At 32.6% G+C, this 12315-nt stretch overlaps 1 pseudogene; it reads left to right on the top strand.

Moving 5' to 3' along the window:
• Positions 1-9817: 9817 nt before the first annotated feature.
• Positions 9818-11375, top strand: LOC149188407 (polyadenylate-binding protein 8 pseudogene; annotated as a pseudogene).
• Positions 11376-12315: the final 940 nt, after the last annotated feature.

Raw genomic sequence — 12315 nt, 5'->3', positions numbered from 1 at the left:
ACATTTAAGACTATCATGATCCATTTTTACCTTGAAGTGTATTTCCATTAGGTAAGGTCGCCATTTCTTAAGTGCATGTAGTATTGCCAACATTTCCTTCTCATAAATAGCTTGCTTGAGATGTAGCCATAAAAATTAAATAATGCTTGATTAAACTCAGTCTCATATGATGTGGAATCATCCATATGAATTTTAATGTTATCATTAATAAAATAAGAAAATATGCTTAATATTTCTCGTTGGAAGTTATCATGTGCATTACAGCGGCAAATGGAAGAACAAGATATGTGAATGTGCTCCTTGGTCAGGTGAAGAGCCTCTTCTCCTAGTCCTCTACATAGATCTGAATATGATTATACCTACTAAAACCATCAAGGAAAGAAGAAAAAAATTCCCTGATAGTTTATGCCATATTTGGCCAATAAATGGTAAAGAAAAATGGTATTTATGTGTTTCTTTATTTAGCTCATGATAATCTACACAGATTTGAAACTTGTCATACTTCTTTGGGACAATCAAAGTAATTGATCAATTTATAAATACATTGTTCACCTAAATAACAACTACAAACATCAATAAAGATAAAAATACATTGAGATATAATTGAATGTTCATTTAACTATGGAGTCAACTTCATTGAGGTACAATTGGAATTTGATATAGCAGCATTTTGAGATTACAAAGGGATATTTAAAAAAAAAATTATGATTAAATAATCAATGCAAACTATCCATATGATTCAATTCATGCATTTTTAAACACTCCCTCTCAGCAAGAAAGGGATTACTAACCACCCCTATCATGCACCTGTGGAATGTACTGCATGCAATACCTCTCACTATTGTTTCTTCCACTGCAACATCTGCAAATGAGAAGCATTAAATAAAAAATTGAATCAATTTGAAACTATCTACTGAGAAAATTGTGTCATTGATGACTCTCCTACTAAGCCACCGGGTCTACTGTCAACACTCCTCAGTGTCTAACTGACACTGATCCTCCTGCTACTAATTATTATGGGCCCTCGTAGCAAGGTAATGATCCATGACGAGAATGCCTAAATATACCCTACCCAAATTTATGCAATTCTGGGAATAAGGCTTCACATTGCCCCACCTCACACTTGGAGGTATAACTGCATGCATGGAAAAGTATGATATACTCATACTGCTACTACTTCTTTGTTGTTTCTTCCTCACTGTTGTTGCAACTACTGTAATAATTAGACTAATCTCCCTAGATCTTGAAGTACTAAATTCCATAGGGCTACTACCTTTGAAACTAGACTCCCTATGAGTATCGAACTCCTTGTGGGAAATCTTGATATTCCTCAATCTACCAATATCAATGATCACAACTCGTTTTTGTGTCACTAAACATTGTCTCATTGAACTATCCATTAGCAACCTTCTATCTCCATTAAGAAGTCTGCACATAGGGTCTTCTAAATATGCCCTAAACTGGGGCTCCATAACTCTACTTCCTAACAATCCACGACTCATTTCATGCACACTGTACTTGATGTCTTCAAGTTCTTGCAAAATTCATAAAAAAGTCATTATTCACAACTATGTTTGTGAATAGTGCTCAACCTTCTAGATCTACCCTATCTCTATGACATATCAACTGTTACTGTCACTCTTCTTAGGGCTTTTAGATCTGCCCACATATAGTCACTCCTTGACTGATCTACAACTTCTACAATGATCCCTCTTATCTTTGATTTTTCAAAAACCAAAATAGTGAACTAGGGTAGCAAAACCAACCCACTTGACTTATCTTCACTGCTTGAAAAGTCAATCCTTAGGGTATCAAAATACAACCCACTTGTTGTGACAAGTTTGTCACTTGTACAAAACACTTAGGGAAACTAGACAACCACTAACATGAATCCAACACATATTACATAGGTTGAATACTTATTCTAGTTTGAAACCTAGCTCTAATAAAGATGTATTACAATTGCTTGCCCGATCTGAGCTCAACCTACAAATGAATAACATATTTCTTTGCTCATTAATAAGCTTTGACCCAGACTTAGTCAATTTTTTCCTCTTCTTGAGCCCCTATTTCCTTGCACATTTCCTGAGGAAATAGGCTCCTATTCTTTAGGAATTTCCCCCTATTTGCTTGGGCAATTCCTCTAGGTTGATCACTTGACGAGTATAATAAATATAGACTCAATCTAGTATATAATTAATTGTACACTGCCTTGGAAACTCCAACACAGTAGGGAACTCGTATTCTTTGCATGCATGAGCTAATTATTAGTTTATTGATCAGTTAACTAGATGATCTCTGAGTTGGAATGATGTCCCACTACTTAATTGACCACCAACTAGTTCTATTAACAGTTAGAACTAGTTTAATTGATTACAACTAAAATTAACTCAACCTAGGCTCCTAAAATTTAGGAATCACTACATACAACTAAACTTCATGCCCCTAACTCGAATTAAATGAGTTAATTGAGTGAAAAGTGCCATGTCACTTCAGTTAACTACTCCAAGCTGTCTGCTGATGTGGAATTTCGAATTTCCTCAATTTGACTAAGGAAAAATCAAATTAAGAATTTCTTGTTGCATTTTTCAACACATAGTTCATACAGCCTCTTGAACTACTCCAAACTGGGCTGCCTAGCCTTCTCTTGCCTCTGGAAAAAATTTCTCTACCTTCGGGAATGTCTTTTTAGCCTCTGACGACTGATTTAAACCCTTCCTAAAAATTTGTCCAACTGGATTGACTAACTCGCACCACCTAAATGATGTTCCTTGCAAAATATTTCAGACTTCCTTATACTAAATCTCCAGCACTGGAAAATTATTAGAAACTCTTGGTTGTTTCTCCCTCAATTATTGATACTCTCCTTATCTGGCTCAAACTCAATTCCTTGTTGAATCTTTGCAATTAGATAACTCGATCTGCCAAAGAATTCACTCCCTTTGTGTTTCAAAATTTATATATCCATCCCATTGATTTTTTCTTATAATCTCTCATTGGAGCTTCAATCACCATGATTAGATCCTCATCGATGACTAAGATTGTCTTACCCAGGCTATGCGACTCTCTATAGCATTCTTGACTTTCCTTAATTAATAATAATAATAATAATAATAATAATAATAAATAATAATAATAAATAATAATAATAATAATAATAATAATAATAATGGCTTCGAGAAGATTGGAGAGAGTTCCATCAAGCCTTTAAAATGGAGGGGGAAGGCGTTCAGATTAGTCTGGATTTGTTTATCATATTGTGCATTTGTAGAGAACTTGCCATTACCAGTACCATCTTGATCTTAGGATGAAACCCCCATGGTGATATCTCCTTGGTGGATTCATCGAGGGTTCATAAGCGTGCTTGATTGTTTTAGTTTATCAATTCGATGAGAAATCATGAATGCCTTTGGCAAGGACTTCATTTGTATTGTTTTCCCAACTATTAATAAAATAAAGTTGTTGCATTCTTCATATTATTTTATGTTCTTTGTTTTTGGTTGCATGCACTTGTTTTAATTCAGGTAACTAGTAAAAAAGGCTGTTTAAATATTTTTATCATGAATGCATGTTATTTCTAGTTATTATGATTCCATAATAGGGGTTTGGAAATTATTGCGAAGTTTTAAGTAAAATTTTGAAGAGAATATTAAACTAAATATTATAGTGTTCCAAATCTCTTTAGATTTTTCTTGTTTGGAATATTACACATTAACTCTCACATAGATAACAATGGAGGGCCTTTTTGCAAGATAAATAATCTATACAATGGAAAGGAGTTTATTTTGAATTAGGTAGGTGAAGATGGCATGGGGAACAAGCTCATAGATGTGGAAACTAACAAACAACTAATTATTGAGGAGTTTGAGAGAGATGTGTGGATTTCTCTTATTTTCCAAGGACTCATGCAACAAAATGTGTGAAATAAACAAAGAAGAAAAATGATCCTAACTCAAATGAAAGGGCTTAGTTTCCAATTTGAAAAAAATTGTCTTGATTAAAAGCTATTAAAAATTCCTACAAAATTTGGTTGTCCCAATGATAAGAAGAGCAATGATGAGAGGGTCATTTCTTCTAAAAGAAATTAAGGATATATAGTTCTGGTATAGATGATACAATATTCTCCTATTTATGTTGTGCTAGATAAAAGTGTGCCACTAATGTGGAAAGTGATGCAAGGAATTAACAACACTTTACATGTGTCAAGAAATCTAAGCTCATGAAGGCTCCATTTGGACAATGAAATTCAACTTGGATGGCAATTAACTTGCTAGTATTGGCCAAGGCCATGTTATTGTAGAATTTTTCCTACAAATCAGCTAGCTCTGGTACCATGTAGTACTTTTTCTACAAATCAGCTAGCTCTAATACCATGTAGAAATTTCCCACCTGTAGATCACCTGGTAATGCAATGTAGTAAAACAAAACACTTGATCTACTTCTACAAACAATTTAGCGGAAGCTTAATCAACCATGAGCAACATCAATAAGAACACATATAACTGATAAGAAGGAATCAATCATACACAACACAGAAGAATTTACCTGGGGAAAGCACTTGCCTAAAACACCATCTCTATATTATCATACAAGTGGAAATATACTCTGGATTACACAAAGCTTTAGCTCAGAAGCTATCCAACTCTCAGTATAATCCCTCTGCTGCTCATAGACAATTAAAGGCTTCTCACAAACCTTCTCCTCTGCCCTCCAAGCCTCCTATTTCCTTGTGCAATTTCTTTGGGGTCCAATCCTGCCACCTGCGTGAATTGGCCTCTTCACACACTCACTAACCTCTGATCTAACTGCACAAACCTAAAGGAGATAAATCCTCATCATAGATGAGCTTCCTTTATAGGAAAAATATTCATCCAACTGATAGTACACTGTCCCTTCTCTGATCTCAATCGGGTCTCTGACAGAACTAGCATGCATCAGTTATCCATGAGTGAATACACATTTATCTGAAAATAATAGTTGTCACATGCATGCAAGCATCAACAAACTATATCTCATTAATTTAACAACTTGTTAAATTAATCTAACTGAACTTGACTAAGTTAAACTAAGTCAACTGATCCTCTCAATATAGAACTCATCCTTAATTCCTCAATTAGTGGAGCAAATCAAAGACACATTCCCCAATGCATGGAGAAATAATTGCATGTTCTCACAAAGACTTCAAGTTTGCTTTTCCTTAACTAATTAACTCATGGAGAATTAATTAATTAATATTCCAAAGTGCTGGTAAGACCAAATTCGAATTTACTTCCTATAGATAGACCGGGGACTGTTATAAATAGGAAGGGACCCATAAATGCTATTTTTAGAACTTTCTATTTTTAGTTGTTTCACCTCTCACCCAATGTGGCCAATGACCTCACTAGCCAAACTGCTATTTTTAGACATGCTACTTTTAGCAGATCTATTTTTAGCACATTCTAAATTTAACATTTCTTGTTGCACATTTTTCAACAGTTATGTTTGTGTGGCAGGGGATAGAACTTAAATTTGTTGCATCTGCAAATAAACTAGATGATAATGTCTCCAATGTTTATGCTACAATTAATGGATCACTATAGTTGCTTTCTTTGCATATTCAAAGCGTAGTAGATAAAAAGAAAAGAGGACAGTTCACCTCTAACAGAAAGGGCTCAACAATGGACCGTGCTTTACTACAGGAAATCGTATTTTTTCTTTTATTAAAGATAGTATTTTGAAAGAAAGTTTTATATAAAAGGAAAATGAAATATATGACCATCTATGTGAATAATTGCAAACAAAACCAAATAGATTCATAGCTTGCCTTCAACAGGAAGCTTATGTAAACACAACACACCATAGGATACACTGAAATAAAACAATTATTAGCAACTAATCTTAAATAATAAAAAAATTATTAGCAAGGTTAATTGTTGACTTCAAACTACATAGTCTTGCAAATGTAGGAATATAATTGTAATATATCAAATAACCTTTCAACTAAAGTTACATAAGCATGGTCTAATGCATCATAACAACTAATCTTAAATAATAAAAAAATTATTACCAAGGTTAATTGTTGACTTCAAACTACATAGTCTTGCAAATGTTTGAATATGATTGTAATATATCAAATAACCTTTCAACTGAAGTTACATAAGCATGGTCTAATGCATCATAAAATATGATCAATAAGAGACCAACGTGAGTTTTGGACCATGAATGATCTAAGGCATCAGGTAAATGACTTTCAAAATGACATATTGGCTTCTATGGAGATCTGTAATTTCATATGAGACTTTAGAAATGTACCCGACCATGAATCTACAATTTTTGTAGCTACAGTGTATTACCTATAAAGTCAAGCTTGTTTTCCACCTTAGTTCTTACATCTTGAATATTATATATGCAATAAATAATTATCTTTTTATTGGACTGAATTATAAATTTAGTCACATTCTTATATAGTATGTCTTTAATCCAAGGTTTCAATGATCAATTTAATTATTTTATTGTTTTTTTAGTGGTTTTAGATTAAAAATACTTGTTCATATAGCTCACCAAATGCCTTTAAAGCACTATACATATTTCAAATCACTTAATATTTAAACTTTTATTAATGCTATGTTTGCAAATTTATACACCATATAACTATATTCAAATTACATCATACTAATAAGAAAAAAAATCATTTATATAAAATATTAATAAAAATCCAAATTTACTTAACTACTTATTTACTTATTACTAATATAGAAAATTGCCATCAATGCCATTTTTCTTTTATATATTTTCATTTCATATCATAAAATGACATATTAGAAGTTTTACACTTCAACCTGCTTTCACCCCAATTCATACTCTTCACTCACAAGCATGAAGTTTCTCAATAATTCCAATTCCATTCTACCTCGGTCAAGTAAGTTACCCACTATTAAAGGGAAAAAGTCTCATTTCTCCACAATTCATACTCAAACTCATACTCGTCACTCAGATGCATGGAATTTATCAATAATTCTATTCCACCACAAACATGTAGGTTACCCACGTGTAAAGTGAAAAATACTAAAATAAATTTGCAATTTCACAACTGTGAGAGGTGAATTGCAATGAGTTGAAAACCGACCTGATAAACTCTGTAACCTACTAAATTATATCTTTTTGTTAAATAATATAAAGTAACAAACTCTTTAATCTATAGCTTTTATTAAAAGATATAAAGTAAGAAACTCTTTAATCTATGTTTTTTCACTGAGCAAATTAGAATTCTAGTTTTAGTTTGAATTCGAATTCCATAGAGAAAAAATTATATAGTTTGAATTGGAATTTGATATGGAAAAAAAAAATTAGAATTCAAATTCTAGTTTGAATTCGAATTGGATACGGAAAAAAATTGATCTGGAGAAGAAATTCAAGAGTATGCATCATATGGACACTTAATTTCTCAAAACTTTAAAAATTGAAAAGAACCATCATTATATTCAAATTTTATTATATAGTCATGTTTACTTATCTCCAACAATGACCTCTCTTGTGTAAGATGTTACAACTCTTCCTATTTAGGATGATCAGAAACAAATGATGGACAAATTACAGAAAACAAGTAAAATAAAATCTAAGAATGAAAACTCAAAACTAAATTCTATGTAAAAGAAGGAATACTAAATATTAAAAATAGGCTTAAGTGGTCTCCAAATAGTGGTAAATTTAAGTTTTTGAAAATGTAAAAAAGATCCTCATTTCTGAAAAGAGAATGCATGCATTAGTTCAAGATTTCAAATGGCCCTGAATTTAATAGATGAAAGCTAAATTATCAACTAAAAAATCAAAGCCTAAATACAAGGAAATATCATATTAAAGTTTGAATAATTATATAAAAATTTGATACTAATCAGATTTTCTAAACAGATTTAAAACTTAACTTCATTTAACGAATCTCTATAATATAGAAATAATATTAACAAAATATTTTTTTATTATAAACTATAGAAAAGAATCTCTATTTGAATACCATCACAGTGATGGTTCACCTACAACATTAATCATCATTATCAGCGAAGATTTGTCTATATGCCAAAAGTGTGTTTTAGACTTTTTTAAATGTTTTTAAATATAGAATTTACTTTTGTTTCAGATTCTGTAATATAGAAATTTATGTTATATTTTTTTCCGGTGATATAGATAGACTATAATTTGCAATCTCTGTCCTGTGCTTCAATTAAAAACCATAATTTTCAATCTCTGCCCTGGGCTTCAATTAAAGACTATATTAATTAATTTAATTTACTTAATAGGTAAAATTAAGTTGTTCAAGTTTTTACTTTCATAATGGCTTTTTTTATTCAATTTGCTAAAATACAATTCTTATTCAGTTTTCCAATTCTTATTGAAAAGAACCATCATTATATTCAAATTTTATTATATCTTTTTTAAAGGAAATAGTCATGTTTACTTATCTCCAACAATGACCTCTCTCTTGTGTAAGATGTTACAACTCTTCCTATTTAGGATGATCAGAAACAAATGATGGACAAATTACAGAAAACAAGTAAAATAAAATCTAAGAATGAAAACTCAAAACTAAATTCTATGTAAAAGATGGAATACTAAATATTAAAAATATGCTTAAGTGATCTCCAAATAGTGGTAAATTTAAGTTTTTGAAAATGTAAAAAAGATCCTCATTTCTGAAAAGAGAATGCATGCATTAGTTCAAGATTTCAAATGGCCCTAAATTTAATAGATAAAAGCTAAATTATCAACTTAAAAATCAAAGCCTAAATACAAGGAAATATCATATTAAAGTTTGAATAATTATATAAAAATTTGATACTAATCAGATTTTCTAAACAGATTTAAAACTTCAACTTCATTTAACGAATCTCTATAATATAGAAATAATATTAACAAAATATTTTTTATTATAAACTATAGAAAAGAATCTCTATTTGAATTCCATCACAGTGATGGTTCACCTACAACATTAATCATCATTATCAGTGAAGATTTGTCGATATGCCAAAAGTGTGTTTTAGACTTTTTTAAATGTTTTTAAATATAGAATTTACTTTTGTTTCAGATTCTGTAATATAGAAATTTATGTTATGTTTTTTATTGTGGGTTTTAGATTTTTTTTAAATATAAAATTTACCATGGTTTCAGAATTTTTTTTTGTTTTTTACCATGTTTTATTTGTAGAAATGAAGTAAAATGGCTGTAATTTTTCAGTGATATAGATAGACTATAATTTGCAATCTCTGCGCTGTGCTTCAATTAAAAACCATAATTTTCAATCTCTGCCCTGGGCTTCAATTAAAGACTATATTAATTAATTTAATTTACGTAATAGGTAAAATTAAGTTGTTCAAGTTTTTACTTTCATAATGGCTTTTTTTATTCAATTTGCTAAAATACAATTCTTATTCAGTTTTCCAACTATATTGCAAAAATACAATTTTTATTCAATTTTTCCGGCTATATTGCGAAAATAATATCGCTGGAAATACAATTCAAATAATATAGCCGACTCATGAAAAAAAACCCAAGAGTTACGCGGCCGACTATGAAGAAAAACCCAAGAGTTGGAAATAAAGCTCCATCCGCCCCCATTTAAATATGTATATATCAGCACTACGATTGAATTGGTGCCGCACTCTCACAGGCTGTGCCAAGGAAGGAGTTGATTACATTGAAACAGGTTGTGCGAAGGAAGGAGTTGATTACATTGCAAAATCGATAAATCTGCCACCAAGAACCAAAAGATCAAAACATCAGTGGTGGGTTTTGAATATTTTTATCTTGATTGAATTGATTTTTTGCCGTGAGACTCGCAGAAATGGCAGCTGTTAAAGTCCAACCCGGAGAACAACAGGCAGTTGTTAATGGCAGTGAAGTTATTAATAATGGGCGAGAGAATCATCAAGTTATTAATAATGGCAGTAACAGTAAGGAAGTTATTACTAATGGGGGCAGCGAGAAAGCGAATGAATTAGTACGGCCCAAATCTCTGTATGTGGGGGATCTGGAGCCCAATGTTAGCGACGCCCAGATTCAGGAACTTTTCCAGCAGGTTGGCCCGGTGGTAAGTGTTCGCATCTGTAGAGATGCGTTAACCAAGACTTCTCTGAGATATGGCTATGTCAATTACAGCACTGCTGAAGATGCCACAGAGGCTTTACACAGCTTGAATTTTACACCCCTTAATGGAAAGCCTATTCGGATAATGTACTCACACCGTGACCCCACTATTCGCAAGTGTGGCTCGGCAAACATATTTATTAAAAATCTTCACAAAGCAGTAGACAATCAAACCCTCTATCACAAATTCTGTGTTCGGACCCATTCTTTCTTCCAAAATTGCAACAGATGCATCAGGGCAATCTAAAGGATATGGATTTGTGCATTTTGAGCAAGACGAAGCAGGGCAGGATGCAATTAAATGTATGAATGGTACTTTGATAAATGACAGTCACATTTATGTTGGCCCATTTATGAAAAAGGAAAAGAGAGAACAAACGAAGCTCGTGAAAAGGAAGGATAGAGAAAAAATGAAAAAGGAACCAGAGCCGGAGGAACAAACAAATGGAAAAGGCAAGTTTAAAAATGTTTTTGTGAACAATTTATCAGAGTCCATGAATGACGAGGATTTAAGGAAACATTTTGATGAGTATGGAAAAATTATCAGTGTGGTAGTGATGAGAGATGCAGCAGGGAAGTCAAAGTGTTTTGGATTTGTCAATTTTGAGAAGGTCGATGATGCAGCGAAGTGCGTTGAGAGTTTAAATGGCAAGAAAATTGATGGAAAAGAATGGTATGTCGGAAAAGCACTGAATAAATCTGAATTGAGACAACAATCTGGAACAAATCTTTATTTAAAACATTTGGATGATAGCATAGATGATAACAAGTTGAGAGAACTGTTTTCTATTTATGGCACAATCACTTCATGCAAGATAATGAGGGATTTTCATGGACATAGTAAAGGTTCAGGATTTGTCTCATTTTCATCTCCTGATCATGCATCCCGAGCTTTGGTAGAAATGAATAAGAAAGTTGTCCTGGGCAAGCCTCTTTATGTTGCTTTGGCTCAACAAAAAGAGGAGAGAAGAGCAAAGCTACAGTCTCATTTCTCTCAACAAAAAGAGGAGAGAAGAGAAAAACTACAGTCTCATTTCTCCCAGTTGCCTAATCCAATTGGCATGGAACCGACAGCTTCTGCCCATGTCCCCATGTGCAATCCAGAAAGTCCTATATTATCTATTTATGTTACTTTGGCTCAACAAAAAGACCAAAGAGGAGCAAAGCTACAGTGTCATTTCTCTCAACAAAAAGAGGAGAGAAGAGAAAAGCTACAGTCTCATTTCTCGTCCCAGTTACCTATCAATGTACATTAAGCATAAATAAATAGCTATCAATGTACAAAAGTGCCAAATGATAACTCAGGCATTCATGCAATAATACATAAACAACTAAAAACTGTATATCACTTTAACACATAAGCAGAAATGGTCAAGAGATAAAAGTACCATTTATGACTAGTCCTACTCATGAGCTTCAAGCGAAAATGATTTATCTCACCTTGCTCTAACATCCAATAAGAGCACAGAAGTGCAACATCAGTGGCAGATATCAAATGCAAACATCAAAAAATCTTGTTCCATTCATTCACCAAAAACCTCCTCGGAGGGTGCAAAAGTGCATGTTCTGAGGACAAGTTTTTGATAAATTTTTGGACCCTTCTCTAAATGCATGAGAAGGGTTTAAATACTACTAACTAAATCTAATAATAATTTATTTACAAAAATCAGGATATGGTTTAAATGACCGTCCTTTTTCTAAGAAAAACTATTTCTAAAGATTAAATCTAATATCTAACTATTTTTGCATTTACTCCTTAATATGGCAAGCATTCAGTACTTGCTTGGGTAGAGTCGGCTGACTGTCTTCCGCTTTCAGTTGAGCTAAGCAAACAAAACTGGCAAGAGCTGGCACCACATTTTCAGCAAAATCGATGATATACTTCACTGACTATGTGGTTTTACTATGTATGCCCAGTAATAATCCAAGTTCAACTTGGTTAACCCTTGAATTGCTTCTACCTTTTCTTTAGCTTTCTGTTTCCAGTTTGTTTTTATCATTGTTTTTTTGCAATTTTTGGGCTCACAAGTGACTGAGCAGTTAGAAGCTTTCCTTCTTGAGCAAGTTTTTTCAGCGATGCGCGATTAGCGCTAGGCACTAATCGCGCATCGGAAACTACCTTTGTTCTTTGATCCGGGCTTCTCTGATGCGTTTTTTGCCTTTTGTGCCTCTTTCTTTATCGGGTACAAAGCTCGA

This window comes from Pinus tabuliformis, chromosome 3_1 (assembly GCF_031772625.1).
Source record: "Pinus tabuliformis cultivar Carrire ecotype Pingquan chromosome 3_1, CPIR1, whole genome shotgun sequence".
NCBI classification, from domain to species: Eukaryota; Viridiplantae; Streptophyta; class Pinopsida; order Pinales; family Pinaceae; genus Pinus; species Pinus tabuliformis.
Note: the sequence above shows the minus strand (reverse complement) of the source record. Positions and strands in the feature narration are given on the sequence as shown.